This window comes from Passer domesticus, chromosome 4 (genome assembly GCF_036417665.1).
Source record: "Passer domesticus isolate bPasDom1 chromosome 4, bPasDom1.hap1, whole genome shotgun sequence".
NCBI classification, from domain to species: Eukaryota; Metazoa; Chordata; class Aves; order Passeriformes; family Passeridae; genus Passer; species Passer domesticus.
This window is the reverse complement of record NC_087477.1, coordinates 67,860,101-67,886,986: the sequence shown is the minus strand read 5'-3', so window position 1 is coordinate 67,886,986 and position 26,886 is coordinate 67,860,101. Positions and strand designations below refer to the sequence as shown.

Below are 26,886 nucleotides of genomic sequence, written 5' to 3'. Positions count from 1 at the left end.
TTTGAATTTATATTTGTTAAATAGCATCCACTGCCAGTACCTACAGAATTCCAGCTGAGGAATCACTTCTATTGTATGGTATTTCAGAAGGCATCCTTGCAAAGATTAAGATACCTCTTTGTTTTTCAGAAACATCCAGTTACTGCTACAAATAGTCTTACAATGGATTTATATTGCCAAATACTCCTCCCTGTTGTCATCTGGTAAGATCTGTCACATTTTTGCATGTGTTTCTCATGTCTATAACATGAAGAAATCAGCTTACACATTTCAAGAGAAAAAATTGATTTTTAAAATGGGAAGATAATAAGTAATTAGTGTACATAATTTATGCAAAAGCATATAATTTCTTTATTTGAAAAGAAACTAAAACAAGCTCTAGTTCTGTGTATTCTATGGATTTGCTATGACTTTATAGAAATGTTACTGAAGCTAAAATTGAAATCAGAATTTTATTCACATGAAACATATTCAGAGATTAAAAACATGCATTAAACCAAATTTCTTATGAGAATTTGCTTCTTTATTTTTCTCTACAATTCAAATAAATTAGTGATTTACTTAGTGTAATTCCTTACAAAAATCTGAGGGGGCTTTTTCAGCTGTTTATACAGTGGCCCTATCCTGTAATTTTGTGATTAATTTATTCACTTATTCTTCTTTGAAAAATTAGGATGTCTAATCAAAATGTTCTTTATCTGTTTTCTAATTTGTTAAAATTTATCATCAATCTCCACAATTTGCAAGGCAAGAAGAAATAGTGTCCATTATTAGAGCAAAACACGGAACATACTTTTGAAAGAAGAAATTAGTAAACTGATTTAGTTAAAAAAAATAGTACAACTGACAACAGTTGTACTAAAGATCAACAGACTGACATCTGGTTTTAATCTTTACACATCCATCACCTACATTTGCAAATCAATTAAGAGCCTCACAAATAGCCACTCCATGAGGAAGAGCTTTTTAGTTTGATAATTCATAAATAATACTCTCTGAGTCCCTCTTGTTTTAATTCTGTAGGCTATACACATTCACAGACACCCAAATTCACATACATCTGCAAAAACGTGTAAAAAAGAAAAACAATCTTTAATTGGGTAATAAGTAACAGAATTATTTACTAATTGGGTGTATTACAGAAGTGTGTTCACACTGCTGTACTGTACTTGAAGTCCTTGCCAGTGATTCCAGCAGAAGCCCACTAACCAAAGAGCTCACTAATTTGTGATTGTATAGCTGCAGAAAAGACAGTGGCTCTGATTTGAAAATTACCATTTGTTGTAATTAGACAGTAATGTAGTCTAATTGCTTCAGATATTTTGTACATTTTGTTAAAAAATGAGAGAGATTTTTATTACACTCGACTAAGCTTGAAAAAGAGGACATTTATACAAAAAGAAAAGCATAGCTGGCTAATACTTAAAAAAGATTTCCTTTCCTGTTCCAGCAGACAATTAATTCACAATGAGAGTTCTGCTGCTATTCCAATTACATTTCTGTGTTTGATTTCCCAGTAAAATGGAAGGTTACAGAACTGAGTATAATTTCACCAATATAGACATATGAGTTTGGGACTTTATCTAAGGATTTTTGGACTTTATGTGTTTGGGTTTTTTTCTTGCACCACCAGTACCTTGTCTACACCTTTTTGGGGTGTTAATTATGTTAGATATTACCAAAGGGGAAGGTTAGAAGAACCATCTTGCTAGTGATAACAGCCTGATTCTGGGAATAACCCACTCTTCAATTTTCATCTTGTGCATGCATACAATTTTTCCATGTACCAGTAATCCTCACAAAGGAACTGCAGCATCAAGGAGTGCGCAAGATTTGATTTGTCTGGTCTTCCACTTCCAGCAAGAGATGTAGATGCCTTTGAAGATATAAATATTTCTTGGACTAATACTGAAAATTTGGGAAATAAAAATGTCACAAATACAAATATTTTCTAGACTAGACAACATTTGATGCCTAATTTTTCTGTCTTTATAGGTATGCTGAATTATACAAGCAAAGCAAAGAAAGTAAACCATTATTCAAGAGAAAACATGTGAGAAAGTACTTTCAGAGCATGACTAGGTTCTTGAGGACTGCTTAGTTTACTGGGAAACCTGCATGGTAGTGTTAAGAAATTGAGGGCCATATACGCTTGCATATAATTTTTCCAAACAGGTCAACAGACATCCTAAAAGGCAGTTTTGATAGTTCAGATATGACTAGTGAGGTGACTTGAGGAAAATATGTTCATCATTTACCTTTGTCATTTATACTTGCGAATAAATAAGGGACTCTGGCCAGTGTGCTCTAGGTAAATTATGTCCTACTGTCAGATTTCAAGCATCACTCTAATGTCCAAACAAAACTATTTGGCTCAACATGTTACCCCTTCCTGCAGTGGGTGAGTTTTGCCCTCAGTGCTGTTTTGTACACAAGGATGTTACTGCTGGGATGTTAGACCTTCACCTTGTGAAAATAAATACTCAAGTTTCATAATCTATTTAAATAGAACATTTATTTAAATAAAAAGTTATTATTGTCAGTTAGTGTCTGTGTCTCTTCCTGGAAATCTTTGTAATTAGCCAGCAATTACTAAGACAAAACCATCTGGTTTTGGTCACATAAAAAATTAAAAAAACAATCCCAAAACTCTTTGTGCACTGAATCTTTTTTTTTTTTTCAGTAGTGTCTGTGGGTGTATAAGACCTGTGACTCAAAATGCTGATGTAGTACGGGTCAGTGTTTTCCTGCCTTTTCTGAAATAACAGTGATATAATTTAAAGTGTCACCATTAATCCACATTAAGCTGCTCTGCACCCTTTCCATTCTTAACTACAGGAGAACAGACCAAAAGTCCATCAGTCTGGCACCTTGCCACTATGAGCAATGCTTAACAATGGCTTCAAAGGATGGTGTGAAATCCTCAGAGTGAACCTTGCTCCATAGACTGTTTCATGAAGGGGATGAGAAGACAGAAATTCTGTTTCAGTCCATGTGGCAACTGTTTTATCTCCCAAATCCCCCAGTTAAAGCTATTCTGACTTTAAAAATCTTCTGATTTCAATATACTTATCTTTCTTTATATCTGTAAAATAATCATGAAGATAATATTTAAAAATTATCATAGGAGAGCACCTTCACACTCTAGCAAATGCAGCACTCATTAAAACAGAATTACTACTGGATCTTGTTTTACTTATTTCATAGAGGGTTATTCAAGGAGTTTAGATAGTTCCTGAAAACTACATTTCTGACAAACACTATGCACTATTTCATTATAAAATACACCCACACCATCACAAACCCAAAGACAGCCAGCATTTCTTGTTTTTCACCTTTACATTTTGCAAAGGGACACCAGAGGGTTAAAAACAAAATTTTAAAAAAATTAAATTGCTTTTGAGCTAAGCACTTGTATGCCAAGTCTCAGCATGGAAGGAATTTTAGCTGCTGAGCAACCTCATACAATAGTCCTTTAGAATAGAAATGCCAAAGAACAGACCCTTAACTACAGTATTGTAGCTCTGGTATGGGTGCCACTGTGATGAAAGTACTCTGATATAAAAGTGTCTGCCATGAAAATAAAGACAGAGAGACGGCTTTGTAGGTGGAACTTGGGTTCTTTTATGTAAAGACTGACCCAGGCAGCCAGAAGGGGAGAGTAAGAGGGCAAGGACCCCATTATGTGGGCACGTAGCTGCCTGAGCAGAGAGTCAGGGAAAGAGTGTTGTGCAAAAGGGGAATTATTCTAGCATCATTTCCCACACCTGTGGTAACATTAATGATTTTTCACAGTTTTTCTATTTGTTTGTATTATTGTTTTGTTTTTTTGGGGTTGGGTTATTGGGATTTTTTTGCCTAAGATCAGAATAAGGTTATCTGCATTGTTTTAAAACCTCTCAGGCTTCATGCAAAATTTTCAGTGTAGTACTTCCAGAAATAATATAGGTCTTAGCCTAGTAAAAGACGACTGAAAAGCATGATGTTTTAATAGAGACACGTCCTTTGTCCTTGAGCAGTGCAGATGATGTCACATCAGCCTCATGAATGTATGTAGAATTACCTACTTGAAAAACTTATGTGGAAATACTTGTGGCTCTCATGGAAAAGGGACGTTTTAAGAAGATTACAGACCTAATGAAGAGAAACTTCAGATGTTAGATAAAACAGTGACTTTAAAGAGAAAGACTTTAGGATTAGCTGAACCACTTATTTTCAAATATCTTTTAGATGAGATTTGTTCAGTAAAAAGCAGTTTTAAAGGGAAAGAAACAGCAACCACCAAATTTCTGCTCTGTTCTATTTAGCAGAGTAAATATAGTGGTATTTGAATTATTAATGAATATTTCAAACTTAGGTGTTTGGCTTACATAAAAAACTTTGTCTTTTTTAAAGTCTCATATAAGGCAAGCTAATTATATTAGCAAAGTAGTAATGGATATGGAAAAAAAAGAAATTGGATTAGTCAAATCTTCTGTGTTTCTTTTTTTAAGGGGAAAGAGAATGAAAATTCTTGCTAAGAGTTGAATAACTTTTAAAAAAGAACTTCATACCAACAGCTGAATATTTTTTTGTTGTTATTGCCAGGTTTGTCACTCAGTGCAAGCCAACTTCCTATGAATTCAGAAAATTATTTGTGTCAGTGTGCACTGTATTGCCAAAGAACAGTGAACCTATAAAATATCATCTGTGATTATTTATGAATACATGAATGTACTTCACGTTTATAGGGCTTGGTACAGTATGGCTTTGAAATTCAAGGCTCATGCCTGAATTAATGCAAATAAATGAGAATTCATACAATTACACTGACTGTTGATAGTTCCTCTCTAGTAACACCAGGAATTATATGAAGATTTGGCTAGTCTTGTGTAAAGAACTAGAAGCTAATAGGCAAGAAATTATTCAATCCATGTAGGCTAAAGGCTAGACAATATTTTACCTTTGACAACTTCTTTTCCCTTCCAGTCCTTATCTTGCAAAAATTATATTACCTGGTTTTAATTCATTTTCTGATACCCTTTTAGAATCAGGAGATATTTAAGTACATCCAGTGTGTCAATATCTGAACCAGCAGTGTGCCTTCTAGCAGGAAATGTCTATATATTAACCACTTTAATTTTTACTGGGTGGAGTTTATATTTTGCCACTTGAGGGCATCCTGTCATAATGTTCCATTATAAAGACTCATATCTAAATTTTCATAAAAATAATGGATTTCTGCCAAAACAGTGATATTTTTCAAAAGTGTTGATCAAGCATTTGAAATTATAACTTCCCACACTAAATAGGCATTTCCAAGACCATAGATCAAAGTGGATTGTATTTCAGGAAATGCTAAGTCAACAAAGAAAGATAAGTACCAGAGATGCAAGTAGATAGAATTTGTCTGGCAAGCACCAATGTAAACTTCACAGATGTGTAGAAGCTTTGACAAAATTCAGTTACAAAAGTTAGGCAATTGAACCCATGCTTGCATGCGCAGACAACAAGTGGATTTACCTCTCTTTTTTGGTAACTCATGTGTATTTTAGCTTTAGTGAGAATGATGACAAGGGTTTCAAACTGGAAAAGACAGCAGGCTAAGATAATGCAGTAAAAGAAAAAAACTTCAGTTACATCAATTATCCTGTACTTTGGTAAGTGTAGATGTAAGACAATTACACATAAAATGCTAATGCTCCGATGCTTGAAGCTGTAACAATGTTTTGACCAAATTCTACAGTGGCTATCACATCCAGATCATATAATCAGTTCTATTAATCAGTGATATTATAATTGTATCATTGTGCAGATTAATGCAAAAAGCATCACAGTCAATTTTTTACTGTTTTCTTTCTTCTTTTTTAGGTCACTTACCTATGTAAAAGGTTCCATTTTAACATACAAGGTTATGTACAAAACTTTCAGTTCTTTATGTCTTTACTTTACTTGACTTCAATGCCTCCATGCCACACTTTGTGCTGGGCTAGAAATTTTGAAAGTTAGGGTCATGAAAGTTGCAGTCACCATTGGTAACAGATCCTAGCCATGAATTTACTAGCCTTGGTGGCAAAGCAATGGAACATGCCACATTTATTTTTCCCCTCTGCAACAGCTTCCTTCATACTGAATAAGGTGCACTGATTATGAGCTGTGTCAGTGTAAGATTTCCTCTTTCCATACTTGGCTCTCAGTCAGCCTTTTTTCTCTTCCACCTTATAACTTTTCTCCACCTAGTTCAGAAACCACATGCTGTCCCTTTATTAACCTGCCATTTAATCAGCCCTTCTCACTAAGCCCATAAACACAACCCTCACAATAAAACTTTATGTGCAAGAAATGTGCTTCTATTTAACAGCCAGTTTAACCTCTCCAGTCTTTCCTTTTTCTTTTCCCCTTCAAACAATACTCACATGGGGAAAGAGACTCATTCACACTCTTTTCCACATGTTCCTTTCATTTCTAATCACAGTGCTCCACTGACTGAAGTCCTCCCAAGGAGAATCTCAAACTGCTGTTTTATTCTTCAAACCACCCAACTTCTTCCCAGTCTCCCCATTAAAACCCTGAGCCACAGCTGTAGATTGGCTGCTCTCTTTTGCTGTGGTCTGTTCCATATTTCTTATGTTCCCACAGCAAAAGGATTTGGGAGAGCTCCCACTTTCAGCTTTGCACATAAGTGAAGCCACCACAGTTTTGCTACTGCAGGTGTGAGGATAAGCCATTGTCAAGTTCCCATTTTCCACTGTGAAATGCCTCTGACCTCTACACTCTGCTGGGGTATGGAAGTGAGCTTTCAGCTCCACCATCCTACTGCATCATGTCATCGACCAGCTTCATTTTGTTGTGTTCCTGTCCCTTGTCCTCACTGTGGACAATGAAATTATGGAGTTTCAAGTTGACAGCTGTTTTTTAGATTAGACCTTGCAATCCATTTCCTTAGAGTCTTGTCCCATAACATCATCCATAAAGTCTGGTTCTTTCTTAAGAAAAACACACATCCAAGGAGGCATTTTCTAGTGAATTCTTGCACTTTCAAAAATGGTATCCTTAAAATTTCATTCCAGCACTGCCCATATGAAAGGCAGCAAACATTTTTATTCATCAGGGACAGCTTCTTGATGGTGCAGCCACTATAGCATCACCATCAGGGGAAGGAGGCTATAGAATCACCTCAGTGAAGTCTTGCAGACTGCACATCCCCTTTTCATTGCTCTTCCCCAGGCATCTCTCACTGCTTACCATTGGAGAGGTGAATATTTAGTACAACCTCATACAGTCACTTAGTACAGAGATTTGAAAAAGCCCCACAAACTATGCAGATATAACTCCCTTGATGAGCCAAGAGAAAAAAAAATCACTTTACCTGTTTCAAAACTTCCTAGTAACAGCTATCTATAAAAATGCTGAGTGAGGAAAAGGGATTTCTCTTTTTCTGATGCATTTTATCATCATGCACACAGACAGAGCTTTAATACTGATTTCTTCTTGTTTCACAGATGTCATCTGTAAATTATCAAACACTGGTGTTCTGTCTGACGCATGTAGTGGTAGGCTTATAAACATCTCACAGCAACCCTAAATCCATGCACAAAAATATGTATTTTATCTTGAGCATCCTGCTAATTATGCAAGGGGGGAAAAAACCCATACTATTCAATGATATTGTAGTAATGTAGTATTATAGGCTTCCTGTTGCTTCCTTAGGTTCAGAACTGTGATTGCATTATCAAGAATAGGGGGTATCAGAAAAGTATGAGATACTGAGAAGCTTTATTTATATAAATAAATACATAAATATATAAAATAAAACAGTAAAAATGAGATAAGATTTGCATTATCTACTGCCATGATAGGCTCACTCAGCTGAAGAAAAGCCACCGACCTGGGATGCTGCTCTTCCAGTATCATGCTGGGCTACCTCAGAAAAATTTTCACCCAGGATGTGCCTCAGATTTTTTTTGGAGGGATTGGAAATCCATCGGTTCTGAATATTATGTTCAAAATCCATATTATTTATATGCAAAGTCAAGACAAATCTTGGCTGGAACATGCATGTTTGTAAAATAATAATTTTTTTTCTTCATCTTTTAGTTCAAGCAGAGTCTGAAGATTTTAAGCGGCAACAACATGAAGCATTCCTAGTTAAATTATAGATAAAGATGGTTTTGTTTTGGTATATATCTTGCAGATATTTCCTGAAGAGAAGTTGTCGAGTACTTAAGAAACTGAAGTTTCAAGTTTATTATACGACTTCAGCAGCATCATTATTTGTCATTCAACACTTTGTTTTTGGTTTGCTTGTATCCAGTCAAAAAACTCTTTAGAAGAGTGTCTTTGCTTCCAGAAACATATTAACTCCCTCTAATTACGACGAGTAGCAAATAGCAGCTGACTTTATTTACTAAGGTAAATAACGTACCTTTATTTACCTTAGTAAATAAAGGTAAATTCAGTAATTTAGTAATTTAGTACTGTATTCAGCAATTTTCCAAACTACGAACTCTTCAATACTAGATTTATTTGATTACTCAAAACAATTTTTGCTAAGTCTTTTGGTTTTCATGTCTTAGATTATTAGAAGTGGCAAGAATACTAGCAGAAGTGAATGTACGTTGTCAAGAAGTTTTTGTTTTGGTATAGTTTTGTCTCCCTGTTATCATGACTACTTTAACCTGCAACTTCTTTCACAGACCTGAAAACAGGTGTCTGCACTAGAGTTTGTCTCAGGCAAGTCCATTCAGCAACATTATGACTTGCCTAGATTTTTTTTATTTTGCAAGTGGCAGGCTTAGAGGAAACAGTTAGATTTCTTATTCAAATCCTGGAAAAATATGCAAATTATTGAAAGTTTAAAACAGGAAGATGTTCTGTTGGAACAAATATTAATTTGCTCACCATTAGTCAGTGATGGAAGGATATGCTGCCAGTGATAAAGATGAGAGATCTAGACCCAGTTTTAAATGCCTGTCTAGAGCACTAGAGTCTGACTCATTCCAAGGTTTGAATAAATACATCCAAATACTTGCAAAAGATCAGGGTCTCAGAGGAGAACATTCCTCAAGGAAAAAATAAAAAAACAAACATGGTTTTTATAACATCACAAAGAAATATGGAAATAATGAGTTAATGATTAAGAATTCTTTTTTGTTTTAGAAAAAAGTTTGCCCAGCCCATTTGAAACTCATCTAAGATTTTTCATAATAGATATTTTCTCAAGCATCTTAAAATATTTTAAGATTGGCACTGGGGAATAAATTCTGCTCCATCCAAGTAACAAGCTGCTCATTCTCCATGAAATGAAATGAATGCCATGGCCTTTTTAAGTGACACAGGAGAGCTATTTATTATGAAAGAGAAGAAGAAATAATTCTGGAACCCAGATAACGCCTTTGTCAATAAATACATCACTGCACATGAGCTCCCAGAATTCATTTCCACCTGAAAAATTGTACCTCTCATGTTTACTTATACTCTATTTCTAAAAACTGTTTCTACTTTTTGAAAAGAATTTATGCTCAGCTGTGACACTGGCATTATGTGTCTCTTGGAATTTGGGGTCACATCTGTGAAGTCAATATTAGCCTATCATCAGGGAGAAGTGCAGGGACACCTGCTTCCAGCTCTGTAGTCCTGAGGTCTTTAAGAACTGATCAAATAATGTCAAGTTATTTCACATATTGTGAAGAAAAAAATCATAGTCATGCACAAGTGTTTAATTTTAAATGCATAAGTAATTCTATTATCTGTGGGATAAAATCCACTGATGGAAGTAAATGTGACTGTACTTACAGATTTGCACTGCAAGTGATGAAAATTTGTTGAGAAGAGGCTAAGATTAAACACCACATTAATTATCAATTTATACTGCCATGCGAATCTTCAAACTTTTATGTTGTGTGACAGTGTTCTCCACCATACCCCCATTGTCTGAAATTCATACTCAGAAAGACTCTGTTCTGTCATGTACCGGCTCTTACCTTGGAAATGGGATTGAAGTGTGAAAAGGTTTGTACATACTTGAGATCCCTTCCTGCAACAATTCACCAGTATTCAGCAGGGCACTCCAGAGGTGCCCTTAGAGTGGTATAAATTGGTTCAGGAACAAAAGGGGCAGCTGCCAAATATGATACAGTAATAGTTGTTACATATATTTTCACTCACTGCTGACATATGACCTCCTCTTATATTACCACAATAGCCCATAATTAAAGAAAAATAAAATGGCTGATCAAAAGCAACGTGTCTGGTTTGCACTGCTGGTCACAGCATGCAGCTCTATGGCTATGCTGTAGATCTCATTCAAAGATGGAAACATCATTGTGGGCCATGCTCGAATATGAATATCTCCTGTCTCTACAGATTTTCCTACTTTTATATTTGCCTAAAACCCTAAACAGAGAGGTTTAGCAAGGGAATTTTATTAGTCCGGGGCTATTTTTCATACTAGATACTAGAGTCTGTCTGTGAAAAAGTAATTCCAACGTATTTAATGGAAATATATGTTTATAAATATTATCTCCTTGTTTTATTAGTCATATAAAAAAGAAAGAAATGCTGCAAGATAATCCCTCTTTTTGTGTGTTAGTACCCAAGTCCACACAGATACACAATAAAGTATTAAGAGGGAGTATTCTATATGTTAAATTTTAAGCTTCCCTTTGTGGAGTGTTTTTGTATGCTGACACACCCCAAATCTACTCATCATAAAACTTGTTTTGATATTAAAATATATGATTTAAAGTATTTCTTCTTAAAGCAATGAGCAATGTCCTTTCACAAGGGCATGCAGTGATAGGACAAGGGGCAATGGCTTTAAGCTGAAAGAGATATGTTTAAATTAGATATTAGGAAGAAATTCTTTACTGTGGGAGTGGTAAATGTAGAAAAAGGGCAAATTTACAGCCACTTTCTTTGCCTGTATGAACATAATCTGCTTCTTGTATTGCTCATGTTAATTATGAACTGTTTTACGCTATGCAGTGTGGAGTACAGTGTCATCGTGTTGACATCAGAAATTGATTAGGAATATTTCTAAACACACTTATATCTTCTGGAAAAACACATAGCTTTGAAAAAAGTGAATGCCTGCCCTCTGTTGAAAATTTCTCCTGGGCACTGCAGCATGACTTGTGAAAACTGTCATATCAAGAGACAGAACCATCTCTTTCTATCCAGACATTATTGTCTCTGCAGATTTCATTAGAGAATGGCATTGAAATGATGCATGGTTTTGAAAAGGTCATTTAACTGCAAGGTCATTGATCTGCTGGTCTTCTTTAACATAATACTTTTACTGTAGCTAAATCATATACAAATATAACTTTTTATATTCCATATCAGAATTACAGAATGACAGAATATGTAGAGTTGGAAGGGGCCCAAAAGGATCATAGAAGTCCAGTCCTGGCCCTGCACAGTACAGCCCCAAGAGTCACACCATGGGCTGCAGAGCATTTTCAATGTTTGAACTCTGTCAGGCTGGTGCTGTGACCACTACCCTGGGGGGCTTGTTCCAGTGCCCAACCATCCTCTGGGTGAAGAACCTTTATCTAATATCCAACCTAAACCTCCCATGTCACAGCTTCAGACCGTTCCCTCAGGTCCTGTCCCTGGTACCCACAGAGAAGAAATCAGTGTCTGCCCTTCCTCTTCCCTTCAAAAGGAAGTTATAAACTGTGATGAGGTCTCCCCTCAGTCTCCTCTTCTGGCTGAACTCTGGCTAAGCATCTATCCTCTATGTTTGTATCTTTGTAACAATTAGCTAAATCCCACCTTTTGATTTCCTGGATCTGTCACAGAGCTGAAAACATGAAGAGGACATGCTTCAGGAACCCATAAAATGAGCTTGTGCTCTGGGATTTCCTTTCTCTAAGGACAAAACATCTCTTCTATGGCAGAGATAGAGCTCTGCTCTCTCGCCATGAGACCAGGAGAAACTGAGGAAATGAATTCCAGAGTTGTGCCAGATCCAATGACTAAACCTGGAGAAAAAAAGTCTTTGGATGACCTAATTGTGGTCTTCCAATACCTGAAGGTTGCCTACAAGAAACATAGACCTTTTACAAGGGCATATAGTGATAGGACAAGGGGCAATGCCTTTAAGCTGAAAGAGAGTAGGTTACAATTAGATATTAGGAAGAAATTCTTTACTGTGGGGGTGGTGAAGCACTGGGCATCCCTGTCAATGTTTAATGGCAGGTTGAAAGAAAATTGAGCAACCTGGTCTAGTGGAAGATGTCCCTGGCCATGGAAAAGGGGTTGGAACTCAATGATCTTTGAAGTCCTTTCCAAGTGAAGCCATTCTATGATTCATAATTCTATGACCCTGCTTTTGCTTTCTTCCAGGTTTGACATAATCCTTTCTTTAACCTTCAGCATTTGCCCATTAATTTCTGCTGTGCTAAAAGCATTGTAGTCAGATTACAATCACAGAGAATCCTTCTGCAGGGTGTCACATGAGCTGGAAAAATAAAAGCGATAAATAAGATGAATAACAAATTTCAAACTGTGGAGTATGTTAGCAAAAGATCTTTACTCCTTTTCCCTTTCCAGATTAAAAGAAAAATATATGCAGTACACTTAGAGGCTGTTATATTAAAAATAATTTGAGTAATACTTCCTCTTTTCTGAAGGAAAATATTTTTTAAATTGTGTTCATTCACTCATTAAGGTAGAGCAAAAAATTTTCAACTGCATCCATACAGGAAAAATGAAGTTGCTACAAGGTCACACAATATAGAAAATCTACACATTATGGTCATGTGAAGTAGAGATATTTTCTGGATCTGGACCCAGGTAGTCAACACTAGACCCTGTTTTAATTCCTACGGTTTCTCCTTAGAATACTTTCTGCCTTGAAGAATATTTAGAAATTAAACAGAGGGATAAACCACCTATTTTTTGAGTACTTTTTAGAGTACTAAACATTTTATTTCCTATTAAAGAAGATTTATTTTATTCATTTTGTCTCATGAGAGTTTAGTGAACAAAACCCCACACTCTGCTAACCATTGACTCCATGCTATATTCTATTAGGAAATTCAATTAAATATATATCTGCTAATATATGTCAGTATTTTTAACCTGGTTTTGACAAAGAACCTTCCTAGTACCTATTTTGTTTCTAATATTTCCCTCATTTTGCTCTGTGGAATGGGTACATTGCATAGAACTGAAAGACAATGAACACAAAACTAACTGCAAGAGAGCAAACACGAAACTGATTAAAGTGAAGTTTATGTATAACTCACATGTACCACAAGATGCTTTCAAGGATAGCAATGTAACATATTATAGGAAATGAAAAGATATGTGGACAAATAAAAAAAAAAAAAGTCTTAACCGTATCTGAAAGGATTAAAAAATTTTACAAACACTTGCAGATGTGCGGTGAAACCGCTTTGTGAAAAGACAGTTTCATTTTTTCATATAAAATCTGCAATGGTTTGCTGTATTAGCCTTCTTTCACATTCTTTCACCTTGTCACGTGCCATTGATTTTGTGAAAAGTAAACCTGAAAACACCCCAAAATAGTGTCTTCAGTAGTTACCAATCAGGAAATTGATAGACATAAATATGAGTAAAAAGAATCTTTACTTATTAAACACTATGTCTAGTGAGATTCATGCGCATGTCAGGATGCCTTCCGTCTAATTTGCAAAAGCTTGGATGTACAATTTCAGACACTCATAAACTGCACATATAAATACTTAGCATGATGGTGTGTCTCTGTTTGCTGTCCAATTAGATGATCAACTTTTTTGCTGTTGGTTATTGCACAAATTATATCAGAACCACTTTGTGCAAAAGAGAAAAACAGGTTCAAAAGATTGCTGCTGCAAATGGTGGTCCTGCCATCACTGTTATTTCAGTGAACAGGAGAGAGGAAATTATTTTCTGTATCATCTGGTACATGGAATTAAAAGCTGGACAGATAACACATATGAAAGTATGTCTGCATTTGAAGTGTGGAAAGTAAGGAAAACAACAGATAGTAACACCAAGGAGTAAAATATTGTTTTACACAAATATCCATTAATACAAGATTGATAGCTCAGTTCAGACCCTCTGGAAAGTAGAAATAAAGAATGATAGATTTTTACCATGTCATGAAACTCACTTTATGTAAGGTGGGCAAAAAATCATGAAATGAGGATGGTGGCAGCCCCTAAAGCTAGCAAGCTTAACAAATTATAAACTGACAAATTCATGGAAATTTTTGAAAATTAATGGACAAATTTATAAAAGCGCTTAATATTCTATGTAAATGGAAAATGTGCTCAGCTCTTACAGATGCAACTAAGTCTACCATGGGATCTATCAAATCACTTCACAGAAAAATTTAACAAAAACTCTTTGTGAAGTCCATGTCACCTTGGAAAAGGTTCCTGATTAATACTTTCTATCAGTCAAATTTCAGACTGTTTTTTTGGAACTGCCTTCAAATTTCCTGTCCAAAAAATTTATATAACTACCCACTTCTATGACAGAAAGCAAATGGACTCAAGGCTACATGTAACACTCAAACTCATCCCAAAAAACTTTTTCAAAACAACATTTTTTGAATACAATAATTTGCAAAATATTATATTTAAACATTTTATCCTTATTTTGGACACTTTCCTCTAAATCACTTTTTTTTAAATGGGACAGAAAGTTGGTTTCCTAAACCTCTCATTTCCTCCTCATCCCTTCAGCTTCAGTAAAGTGAAAAACTTACAGGCAGATTTTTCATTGAACTGAATAGCACGAGATTTTCACCCAAGAGGGTGGTCAGTCTCTTATGCCACTAGGACATGAGAGACAAGTATTCTGCTCTGTGCCAAAATAAGAGGAAAAATATGATGTTCTGGCCAATGTAGCACTGGACTTTCTGGTTATCATAGGAGATGTCTTTTTTTAAAGTATAAAATTTTCATGTAGTCTAAATTTGAGGTAGCCTCTGAAATTTTGCATTTCCAGAATCATAAAATGGCTTGTGTTGGAAAAGATCTTAAATTTGACCTAGCTCCAGCTATGGGCAAGGACACCATCCATTAGACCAGGTTGCTCATAGCACCATACAACCAGGCTTTTAATACTTCCATGGATGGAGCTCCCACAACTTCTCTGGTCAACCTGTTCTGGTGTCTTACCACTCTCAAAATGAATAATTTCTTCCTAAAATGTAATCCAAAACTAATCTCTTTTTGTTTAAAGCCATTCCCCCTTGTCCTGTCATTACATGCGCTTGTAAAAAACTCCTCTCTGGGTCTCTTGCAGGGCGCTTTCAGGAACTGGAAGGTGCTCTAAGGTCTTCCTGGGGCCTTCTTTTCTCCAGCCTGAACAACCCCAGCTGTCTCAGCCTGTCTTCAGAGGTGCTCCAGCCTTGCTCTGGTCATTTTTGTAGTGAGATTAGACCTGAATGATGTCTTACTATCCTGTTAGTGAAAAAATGTCAAAGGTTCTTCCAGGCTTTGCTGGGAAGGAGAACTTTGGCAGATGTCCAGCCTACCATTTGGCCTCTTGTCAGCTCCATGGTAGCAGCCTTCTGTGTGCAAGGGCTAGGGATAATGGTCTGTTTAGACAACATGCTGACTGTGGTACAGAACAGAAAGCTGTTAGCTACACAAGCTGATTTGGTAAAAACAATTCTCAAGAGCCAGAGTGGCTGAAAAATTACCAGGAACCAAATCTGGCTGCTGCTCAGAAAACAAAAGTTTGTTGGATTTGCAGTCCTGCTGTCTCTGGTTCAGAGGCTTTTAGATCTTTCCAGGGTGTAACAGAGAATGTATTTGGAAAGTGTAATGGCTATGGGGAGAGAGCCATCTACTCTTGGGGGACAGTTTATATCAGTGTAATTAAATTTAGAAATGCAAAATGCATATTAGGTCATTCTATCCATCTTGTCACAGAGGAAAGGAAAGCAGTATGGTCTGAACATCATTTGTTTCCTTTCTCATCTTCTTGCAATATCTCAGAGTAATGTGACCACTTCTTTGGAAGGCAATTCTATAGCCTTGTTAAAAGGTTTTTGCATATGAAAATTACTTTTCAATCTCCTGTACTACTGGTTATGTACAAACACAGAATATTCTCACATTGGTTGCTTCAAAATTTAAGACAGTGAAGAAAACCTCTCTTCCCATATTCTTATTTTCTCTTTTCGGCAATAAAAAAATAAGTTAAAAGTGCAGTGATAAATGGAATTCTTACTTCAAAAAATATTTTCTACATCTTTCTAGCAAAAGGAGAAGTAAAACTCATAAAGAAAAACAAAAGCTTTGTTGCCATTTTAAGGCTTTTTTAGTTTTTAGAACAAAATGTATTTCTTCATGAAAATAGTTCTCTTTAAAGATTTCTCTTCTCAATAAAAACTTTTGCTCGGAAAATCAACAGATGATGCTAAGAATTGAAAGGTATTTTCTTGCCATATAACTTGTATTAGAACATGTCAGTATTCTGTATTTTCTAATTATCTCTCTTCATTGCAATTTTGGTGCCTTTCATAACTAAAGAAATAATGAAACTTTTTAAAAAAAATTCACTTTCCATGCAATAGCTGCATTATGTCACACATTAAGAGAAATGTTGTGAAGAAACAGTTCCTGCTAACACATTGCCCTCTGGATATATATTATTAGACCATCCAAGGTCTGTAATATTTTCTGTCCATAAAATTTGCATTTCCACAAATATATTTGTAGTACCAGAGTAAAATGGTTTTTAAATGCAGTTTTCATAGTACTTAGAGTGACAGAAAAGAACACTCTGTGGCTTGTTTCGTCCATGAAAACATGACCTTTTATTGTTCATTTTGATTCATGGAGTATTTGTAATGTTCAATCTGGCTGCTTCTTTTACATGACAGAGCTTTTTTAGAAGCTTTGCCAAACAGGAACCAGCATAAGACATGCCTCTGGATCAGGGTGCTGGCATCAACAGAGGACCTGAAAAGATGTAGGAAGATTTAGAGAGCTGAGACAATGAGACAATGGTCAGATTCTCACAAGATAAAAATTGACAAAACAGGTTCTTCAGAAAAATATTTAAAATTTAAAAAGTTGGGAAAAGGTTAAAAAAGGGTGGAGGAAATAGCAAAACCAGAAACATGATCTGAAACTAATATACAGACATTCAAGCATTTTTCAGTCCTATCCAATCTAGTGTAAATAACCCAAAAGTAAGAGTATATGAATGTTTGTGGAATGAAAATTAGGTATTAAAAAATTAGACATCAATAGCATTGTGTAAATCCTTTTGCATTCATGTAAATTTTTAAAACATTCTATTAGAACAGCAGATATGCAGTGACTTTTTTAGATTAAATGCACTACAGATGTGGCTGCAGTAATTTCACAGTTTAAGCCTTGGGCATGTGGAATTTAAAACAGAACTTCATCACTATAACATTACACATTTAGTTCTTTCACTGAAAAAGCCATGAAGTAGGTACATTAACTCCAAACAATCATTACTTTAGCGCAGTACTTCTCAGTGCTAGCATTTCTATTTCCTTGCTCTGAAGCATTATGGACTTATGTAGCCCCTATTATTATAGCTCTCTCAAGTATTTCCTATGTATTTAGCTGCCCAATTACCCTGTGAGACAGAATAAACCCACTTATTCCTATTTTATGAGATGAGAAAACAGGACTCAGAGGACTGATGACTTATCTAAGGTCACACAGCAACAACTTAAACAATTTTCTAAAGCAATAGGCTCAGTGCCTTTTTCTCTGAATGGACATGATATGCTGCTTGAAATAGTCTGTGCGTGGTATCTCACTAAACACATTATGAAATCAAAAACCTTACTGCAAACACTAGAGCCTTTTCTCACGAAATATTGATTTTAAAATCCCAACTTTTTCAGAAAATGGAAAAAAAATCTCAGTGGTCAACCAGGCAAACCAGGCATATCCAGTTTACTTTTCCTTGGAGACTTACAGTTTTTATATAATTGCAAGTCTGTCATGACACACCACACAATAGTTATTATTTAAAATATTATTCCATTTTTCAATTTTAGTGCAATTAATGTCAACACTAAAAATGGGTGCACCTACAGCACAGCTCAGCCCTGAATGGGCAGTACTTTGTACCTGCATGGTAGCACACAAGGGATTTCCCTAGATGTCTCTAAAACTGCACTGCTCTGTGGCACTACAAAAAGCAGTCCTCTATTATTAGCCAGTTTATCCTCTTTTCCAGTGTACAAAAAAATGCTCTATGTGGTCAATTTTTAAAAAAAAAAGAAATTTCTTGCTAATTAATAATTTACATTGTCCTTGGTTTTTGTAGTACTACCTTAAACCTCTGCTGTGTTATAAACATACAAGCTGACACACAGAGACAAATACAAACACACAGACACACACACACCCCTGTGCTACAAAAATTTCCTCTTGAGCTCCACTGCAGCTAAAAAGCAGTAGAAATGCCATGTGTGTGGGAAAAGCATGGTGTCACATAAATTAGTGAAGCTGCACCTGCTTTATCTCTGAGAACAATTTGGTGCAGTCAGTGAGCAATGTCTACTCACACAGGTGCTCATACAATGCACATACTCACTGGCATTTGGGAAAGCATCATAACAAAAATTTTTCATAGTCACAGAAAATAATTTGTGATACTTTTTGATCGTTTAGGAAGTGGTCTGCATTGCATACATTCTTAAGACTTCTCCAGTTTCCATAAATCAATTACTTTCAGTTAAGAAAGTAATTTTTATCCTAGAAACCTTAATGTAACCAGACTAGACAGGCAAATACAAATGCCCTGTACACTGGATAAGATCTGCAGTCCCAAATCTTGGCAATAAGGGGAAAAGCTGGAAACAAACATTTGTCAAAAATGTCCACAAATATTCAAGGGAGGCTGGAAAGTTCACTCCAAAATTGAGGCTAAACTTCCAGTTTAGCTATCTCAAAAAACATGAGAATGAGTTTCAATGAGTAAACAGAATTGAAGTATAAATCTGCACATATAAAAAAAATATGTTCTCGTTTTGTGAAACTAATTTACATTATCATTTTATCAATCCAAGGACAGAACCAGATGCAGTTTTTCCAATAAACAAATGTACAAATTGCCAAAATATATTACCAAAACTTTCTGCTTATATTACTATATTTTCCCTGCTTAAGAGGTTCAGGAAGTTCTCATCCTGGCAGAAGAGAGATAATAGAATTAAACTGACTTAAAGTAGAACTTGGCTTCCCTGAGATGCAAAGAACATGAGAGGTTTTCTATGTGAGTGTCTCCACTGTTCACACAGAAGTGGTGTAAAACTCCCTGAACATAACAGGACTCAGAAGGTGTGATTATGGATTAAATTCTTATTCCAGGTTACCCTCTAGAATCAATTCTCTAAAGACAGCTGGTGCTCAAATGCAGAAATTTTAGGTTTTCTGACTATCACACTGAAAACTAGCAGGAAATTAAGTTATCAAAATCTAAATTTAATTTTACGTTGCTGAAGTGAAATTCCAGGAAAAAGAGGGAAACTGTGAAACTGCCAGGCACTTCATTTTTTGTTGGGTCCTCTTTTCCCATCTACAATTGACCTACTATGCATCCTCAGTCCAGGTGCTTCACTTCCTCTTGCCATTTTGACACCACATGTCTTAGTGGTCTACTAGTGTTTGATCAGCTTCATAGTGCAAATTTGTAGATGAAAGTGGCTTTCTAACATTTTCCTTTGTTTTCTTCTACCTTGAAAATACAATTTTTAGTAAAAGACTACAAAAAAGCATGAAAAACAAGATACAGCACAGCATATCTGTTCTGCTGTTTCCCAATAAGTATTTTCTGAACAATCATGATATGATTCCCCACCAGCAAGAGTTGTTTTCAATTTAGTGCTGTTATGAACACAGTGCACTTAAAAGATATTGTGAATGAATGCAAATTTTTTGAGAGATAGGTTAAATTTGGAAAGTGTTCAGAATTTTAACAATTTCCATAAAATAATAAGCATATAATGTTTTGTGTAGAGTGTCGTAGACCTGAAAAAACAAATAAGAAAAAAATAGTAAAAAGAAATTATTGCATCTAGATAAGCTTACCCAGCACCGTGAAGATCTTCAGGGACTGGTAAAATTCCTTAATAGGAGAATTATCATGGGAACATGTTCATCCCAAACAAAGACATTTAATTATACCCTGACGTTTTGAACTGTTTGCTTCAAGAAAATTCCAAATCCACTTGAGACTTGGGTATAAAGCTCATCCTGTAAAATAAAGTGATTTGCTAAAATGTTTATTTTCCTGGGAAAGATGCTTTGCAGAGAGCCTTACTCCAAAACAAGATTCCTGCAGGGCCCTCCCTTCTTCCCAAGCCTAGGAAAACCACCAGTAGCAAAGTGACATCCAAAAGGCCACACATTGAGTTGGTGAGGGAGCCAAGACTGCAAACATGGGATATCTTTGTGTGTTTGTTTTCATTCTCCCAGAATAAAACTTAAAAGAAAGCCTAAAAACTGAAAACTCTGCTTTGGAAGGGATGAGTAACTATGAGACAAAACTTTCTCTTCCACAAAACACTGGAAGAAATTCAACAAATGTTTTAGCCTATGTCTGTTTTGAAGCAGAGGAGGATGTCAAGAATATACAGAAGCTCTTTTTGTAGCTGAATCTAAAATAGGAGAGTACAGGTAACATGGGAAGGAGTTTGACAAAGAGCCTCAAATTTGAATTGTTTGAAACCTATCTGCATGCTCGAAGTGTTTGTGCTGGTATTTCACTTTTCAGTATTTTACAAATCTATTGAGCCAGCATCATTGTCATGCTAGGAGAGTGTTTAAGAATCCATTGCAATGACATTATGTTATGAATACTTTTGTATTAGCTCCATTCTGGTTTCAAAATGTGCATTTAATTGGAAAGGTGCTGTTTCTTGCAATACAATTCTTGTAGTAAATACACTTTCGTAAATGTCAAATGAAGATATAAGGAGATGATGTGCTTGCAAAATGGATAGAACACATTGAGTTACTGTGGCAGAGCCTTTCATTAATCACTACTGAGAGATAGTTAATTAATGTTTTAGTGCCAGTGCTGCATTGTAAGAAGATGCAGCATATGCAAGGCAATGTCTCGAGACCCCACACCCACAGTGTTCCAAGACAGACACAAGAAGAGCAGCTCTAGGCAGTCTGAAGAGATTGCCCCTACCACATTCATTCGATCACCCAGTGGTTGCAGTCTGTTTGGTAGGGAAGGGCACCTTGTCAATGGCATGTGTCCTGCAGGCAGTCCCCTGTCATGTTCATTACTGTTGACAGCACTAGCGAGTGCCCTTGCGCTAACGAGAGGGCAGGTAGCTGGCTCCCAGGCATCAGCACGCTGCGCTGCAGGAGGGATCCCTGCTGCCCAGTGCTGACAACTTCTGTGCAGGGCATTTTGTCAATGTTACTGACATCTTGCCTTTTAGGAGTACATCTGGTGTTTGGGAGAATGCTGAAGAGTCATCGTATTCTGAGAAGTTGCCTGATGGGTAATGAATAATCACAGCGAATAACCTAATGCTTCCCAGGCATTTTTTTAACATGTGGGTTCCATATACAATAAAGAAGTAATTAATATCCTATTAAAAGATTCTCAGACAAATACAAGGATACTATAAGGTCTTCTTTGTAATTATCAATCACTACTGCTTTGCCCTTGGAAGCCAGCCCAGCTCCAGCTGCCTTTTGCTTCCCTTGCTCTTCTCTTACCATCCTCTATTCAGCCCTTGAATTTTAACTCCCGAGACCCCTCTATGTTTTCTAATGGAAATGCTATGGCTTGGCAATACCCTGCTGTACATCTCCGTGGTCCTTTCACAAGTTTGCAAATTCTCCAAGTCAGAAAACACAGTGAAGTTCTGTTTGTTACTCTCAGGTGACCTTTCAAATGGGCTTTCAGAGACAAATCTTTCACTCTAGCTTGTGTTTTTTCTTCCCCGAAGGCAGAGTCAGGGGCTGCGTAATGATGACATTAGCATATCCTGCAAGTGCTATCAACTAAGGCAGAGAGGCAGAGGAAATGGAAACAACAGCTCTACAGTCCTGAATGCATCACTCACATGCTCCTGCATAGGTGAGTCTATGTTGAACTGTTTTGCTTAGACCAAATTGATTTGAATGGATTTTTGTGTTTACTAAAATAATCTGAGCCAAATTAATGCCCTGTAGGTCAATTCATGTAAGTTTACCTTCTGCTCTCTTATCAAGCTGAGATGTGCTGCTTAAAAATGGATCATTTGTGAAAAAAGCCCCAAACATATAAATGAAGCTTTCAAACAGGTAGAAAATTAAATACATGACTGTCCCTTTATATTATTTGGAGAATTAAATTACTTTAAAAAGTGCTGATGGTGAAATCAATGTTGTCCTGAAGTTTGCAGGGGTGAGAATTATTCATAAAAAACTATAAGCTCACATATTATTAGAATTAATACCCCAGATATTATTAACCAAACTCAAAAATTGTTTAATGAAATTTTTAGACATGGGAAGAGAAAAAACAGTAACCTTAAATCTTTATGTAAACAATAAAGTAAGATTGTGATTTAGTTTATCAGTCTCCTGCCTTGAGTTTATTCTTTCTCCAGCAGAAACAGCTGGGAGTGAGAATCCTGCTCTGTACATAGTGTAGGACAGGAGTTAGCCATGTAAGACATATTAGCTGATGGAAAGATGCAAGGTCACTGGCATGAGGCTATTTGGGCTTTTTTAACAGAGGAATTTAGGGTCTTGAAATGTAGGCACCATTTTTAGAAGTGTTTTGAGGCTCTTGATGAGTCTGAACATGGTACTGAAACTTCATTTCCTGACTCCAACTACTAGACAGTATGGCTCACTTTGCTTGTGGCCAACAGGGGCTGGACACCTTCAACTCCATATGACTTCTTTTCTTCTCCAGAAAGTATCTGTTTGAAGATGAACTTCAATGAATTTGTTCAAAAAAGCAAGAGTCTGGCTTGTCAAATATGACTGTTGGATTGACATGAAGACTCTCCCCTACCACAGTAACCTATGTAGTGGATATTTAATGTCTATATTCCTACACTCCTCTGTCCCACCAATACCTATTTCTTTACGAGTTCAGTAGACATTTCAAAAATTGCTTTCCTGAATTGTGTGTTAGATCTTGTTTTATATCTGCTGGTTTTTGTTGGTTTTTGGTTTTTGTTTTGTTTTGTTTGTTTGTTTGTTTGTTTTAATGTGTAATTATCTTTCCTTCTTATGTAGAGTAAGAATATCTCTAAATAGATGATTTTGGACATTACTAGCCTGAAACTTCCTGCAGATTAGTCATGAAGCTTCCTGGGCACATTGTTTTCTGTGCAAATTTAAAAAAAAATAAATTACAAAATCAAAAGCATGAACATCTTTCAAAAGAAAAAAGTTTGAAAATATCATAAAAGTGGTGTTATAAATCTGAGTAGAGGAAACATCTATGAAATACTTTCTTCAGTGTTCACTGACTAGTGTCAGATTAGCAGTGTCTGGTGCCTTCTATCAGACTGTACTTCACTGAGGTTGGTTGTTATAATCCCAAATGACCTGTAAACCTCAATTTTGTTCAGAAACACAATCATCTTTTGTCTCATTCTTATTTTTGTTGCTCTGTCAGTAATTGTAGAGGCACAATCAAGGAATTATGGTGTACTCTTTTCAACTTAACAGGCATGGTGAGGAGGGCTGCTCTTGGCCATGCAGCTTTAATAGATTTATGGAATTTCTTGTCTTTTTGTGTATGTTGAAAAATTGTCAGAAAAAAGGATTTGCATGTTGAAATCATTGTGGAGGTGTCTACCAGGGTGACCGGAGCATAAACATGAAAGAAGTTTATTCAGCAGGATATAACAAGAGAATCTGGACAGTATTGTGTACAGATGGGGGGAAAATAAAATAGGAGAAGACATGTTGAAAAAGCTTTCCCTGGGCAGGTGTAACTGGCTCCCACCAGGGTGTGATGAGCTCCTGTTCAAGGAAGAAGAGGGGCGGTCTACAGCTGGAATCAAAAATTAAACTACATAAAAGAGAGACTGCTGATAGTTCCTGGGCCTGATTCTGAGAGGCTTAGGGATGCAGTAATTGAATCAGCACTGCCTTTTGCTAATATTATTTACTGTTCTGGATTTCACTCATTCTGTTTAGAGCATGTTGAATTAATGATATAGTGACATATTGAGGGAGTACTCTTGTCATTGGATGCCTCATTCCTGGTCCTCTTGGTCCCCTGCTTTATCCTGGCTCCCTCCTACCTAACAATGCAGCAACCACAAATTAACCTGTCTTTCTTGTACCCAAATAGTCTTGATGGCTGTGCTTGGAGATAGGGACCATGGGATATTTCATCCAATCAGTCAGTAGGTATAAAACAGATGTAAATGTATTAGAAGAATTCCTCTGTGTCTGATGTCTTAGGCAGCTGATGTTCCTTAATCAGTCCATGGGCTAACTTATACTATCCAGTGCGATTTGTTTTATTCTCTACTTATAAATCAAACATAGAAAATTAACAAAGCATGTTAAGCAACACATATTCCATTTATGCTCATGATCTCTGTTATATTCTTATCAACTTACTAGATTGAGGTAACGAAAAAAGGTAACTGTTTGTAAGGCCATTGGCAATTTACTTTGCCTTATTATAAACAATTTTTTTTCCAGTTTTCTTCACTTCATGCTTATAACCACCTAGTTGATTTTTACAATTTTGTTGTTTCTTTAGTACTTGCATAATATAAACTAGCATATATATTTAGTGGATATGTACATATCCACCCACCAAATAATTCTACTATAACAAATCCAGGCATTAGTTCAGCAAGTCCAGTAATGATGGCAGTGTGAAAACTGATGTTTCATTCTTGCACTGGACTGGAGAATCAAACTGATGTGTTTACATCAATGTGCAATCGCATGATTGTTATTAGAGGAAGTACAAACCACTTTAAATAAACAATGTTTCTGGCAATTCTATATACTAGAATTACTTATATAACTACTTTTATATTGCATCTAATCCTACAATGCCAGAGTCCCTTCATGTCTTTATATGCTTTCTGGAAAATATCTTTAAAATATATTATCATTAATATATTCATAATATATATGGAATTCCTATATCTGATTGAGAAAATAAATAATTTTTAGTAGACTTGAGTGTAAGATATCACATTTTGGATATGTTTATTAATTTTTGCATAATTCAGTCTTTTTGTCTATTTAAATTCCAGTCAAAAATGATTGCAGTTTTACCTAAGTGAGGAAAAAAATCTGACCATGAGAGTTCCTTTGTTACTTGCCATAGGAAGTTTTTCTTCATCTTCTTCATTCAAAAGACTTATCCAAGCATATGAAACTATTCCAACACAGACCATACAGAGATTCAGACTTTATAACAGAGGAGTATCACGGAAAGCGAGCCTCTGATCCTAAAGGGATCAGAGTCTCTCTGATCAGGGAGACTCTGATCCTTAGTTTACTCGATCCTAATGACAACTTTTAGATACATGTGGTTTTCACATTGATAGCAAAAAATTTATGGTTGAAATTCTGAAATTCTGGGAGCATTTTCTGTTTCAGTGTTTAGACACTCATAGGTGTTATTCCCTGTGCGTTTAGTTAGGGCATAGCCAGAGCAAATGATTCTGGCTGCAGCAGCTCTGGGTTAAACCAGAAGTAACCTCTCCCTCAGTGCTGCAGGTTTAACTATTCAGCTACTCACTACAAACCACTCTTGGGTTGAAAACTTGCCTTTCATCATCAGTGTTCACAGATTTGTTGGTGCTGTGGTTCATGCTGTTCCCTCCTCTGGGCTCTCACCTCACCTGTCCATGCCAAAAGCATCACACTTGCCCTGCATTGCACCAATGCACACTGTCATGAAGATGCACTGATCAGCATGATGACACAGACAAGGACAAGAACACACCAAATACTCTTGGGTCTGGCTATTCAGATCACCGCTGAGTGTTACATGGCCTAGATTTGAAGATTTTGAGAAAAAAAAAAGGGTATTTTCATTCCTTTTCTTCTCCTGATATGTGAAGAATAATTAAGATATTCTTCTAAAACAGCATTTTTATAATGAATATTATTAAAGAGAGTCCTCTTACAACTTTTCTTGAAGGAAATGATAACTTGTGAATAGCAAGCAACACTTTGGGACAAAGTAGAGCTCTATTTAGACCGTAAAAAAACACTATCCAGAACACAGGAAAGGAATGGCAGGTGCTTTTAGTTATAGGAAAGGATTAAGCATAGTGCACACTGAGTCAAGAAGAGTTCTGATTTCAGGGGCAGAGCAGATTGCCAGGTGGAGTGTGTAATTGAGATTAAGAAAGGAAAAATGAGGAATGAAAAATTTCAGTATTTATATTAAGGTTGTGATACAGAAAGCAAAGGAAGAATGCCAAAACAGCATAATACTAAGGGCAATCTTCAGTAATGCATGACAGCAGTTTGATGTCATTTTCCTCCCCTGCATCAAAGGGTCACTACCATGACCTTCGATTAATTATTTTATTTCTTTTTGCTTAATTTCTTTGGAACAAAATCTATTTTCAGGACTACAAGGATAAATAAGGTGAGGATTATGAGGAAGACAGAAACTCTAATAGCAGGGACAATATGAGTAACTTATACACACAGGAAAAAAAAAGGATCCATCAACAGAGCTTGAAGTGAAATCCAACCTGCAGACATCTATTTCCAAATTTAGCAGTGCAGCTGAGTCTAGCTGGATAATATGCATCTGAAATATATAAGGAGGTAAATTTTGGTCAAAATTCAGAGGAGATACATCAGTGTGACACTGACTTAAAATACACCTAGAGCTGTGTTTTCATTATTGAAGATTTCTTATTTGAGAGAGGAGTTGAAGGAAAAATATTTAGAAGAAGCTTTGCAATGTAATTCAAAA

At 36.1% G+C, this 26,886-nt stretch overlaps 2 long non-coding RNA genes across 2 annotated transcripts in view; one reads left to right on the top strand and one right to left on the bottom strand.

The window, feature by feature from the left end:
- Positions 1–22,047, top strand: part of LOC135299457 (uncharacterized) — a 254,349-nt gene extending 232,302 nt beyond the window's left edge. Inside the window, exon 6 of the long non-coding RNA XR_010361437.1 lies at positions 21,921–22,047. This is a non-coding gene — a long non-coding RNA (uncharacterized LOC135299457). The remainder of the gene's footprint in view (positions 1–21,920) is intronic.
- Positions 22,048–26,428: 4,381 nt separating this feature from the next.
- Positions 26,429–26,886, bottom strand: part of LOC135299455 (uncharacterized) — a 31,479-nt gene continuing 31,021 nt past the window's right edge. Inside the window, exon 6 of the long non-coding RNA XR_010361435.1 lies at positions 26,429–26,718. This is a non-coding gene — a long non-coding RNA (uncharacterized LOC135299455). The remainder of the gene's footprint in view (positions 26,719–26,886) is intronic.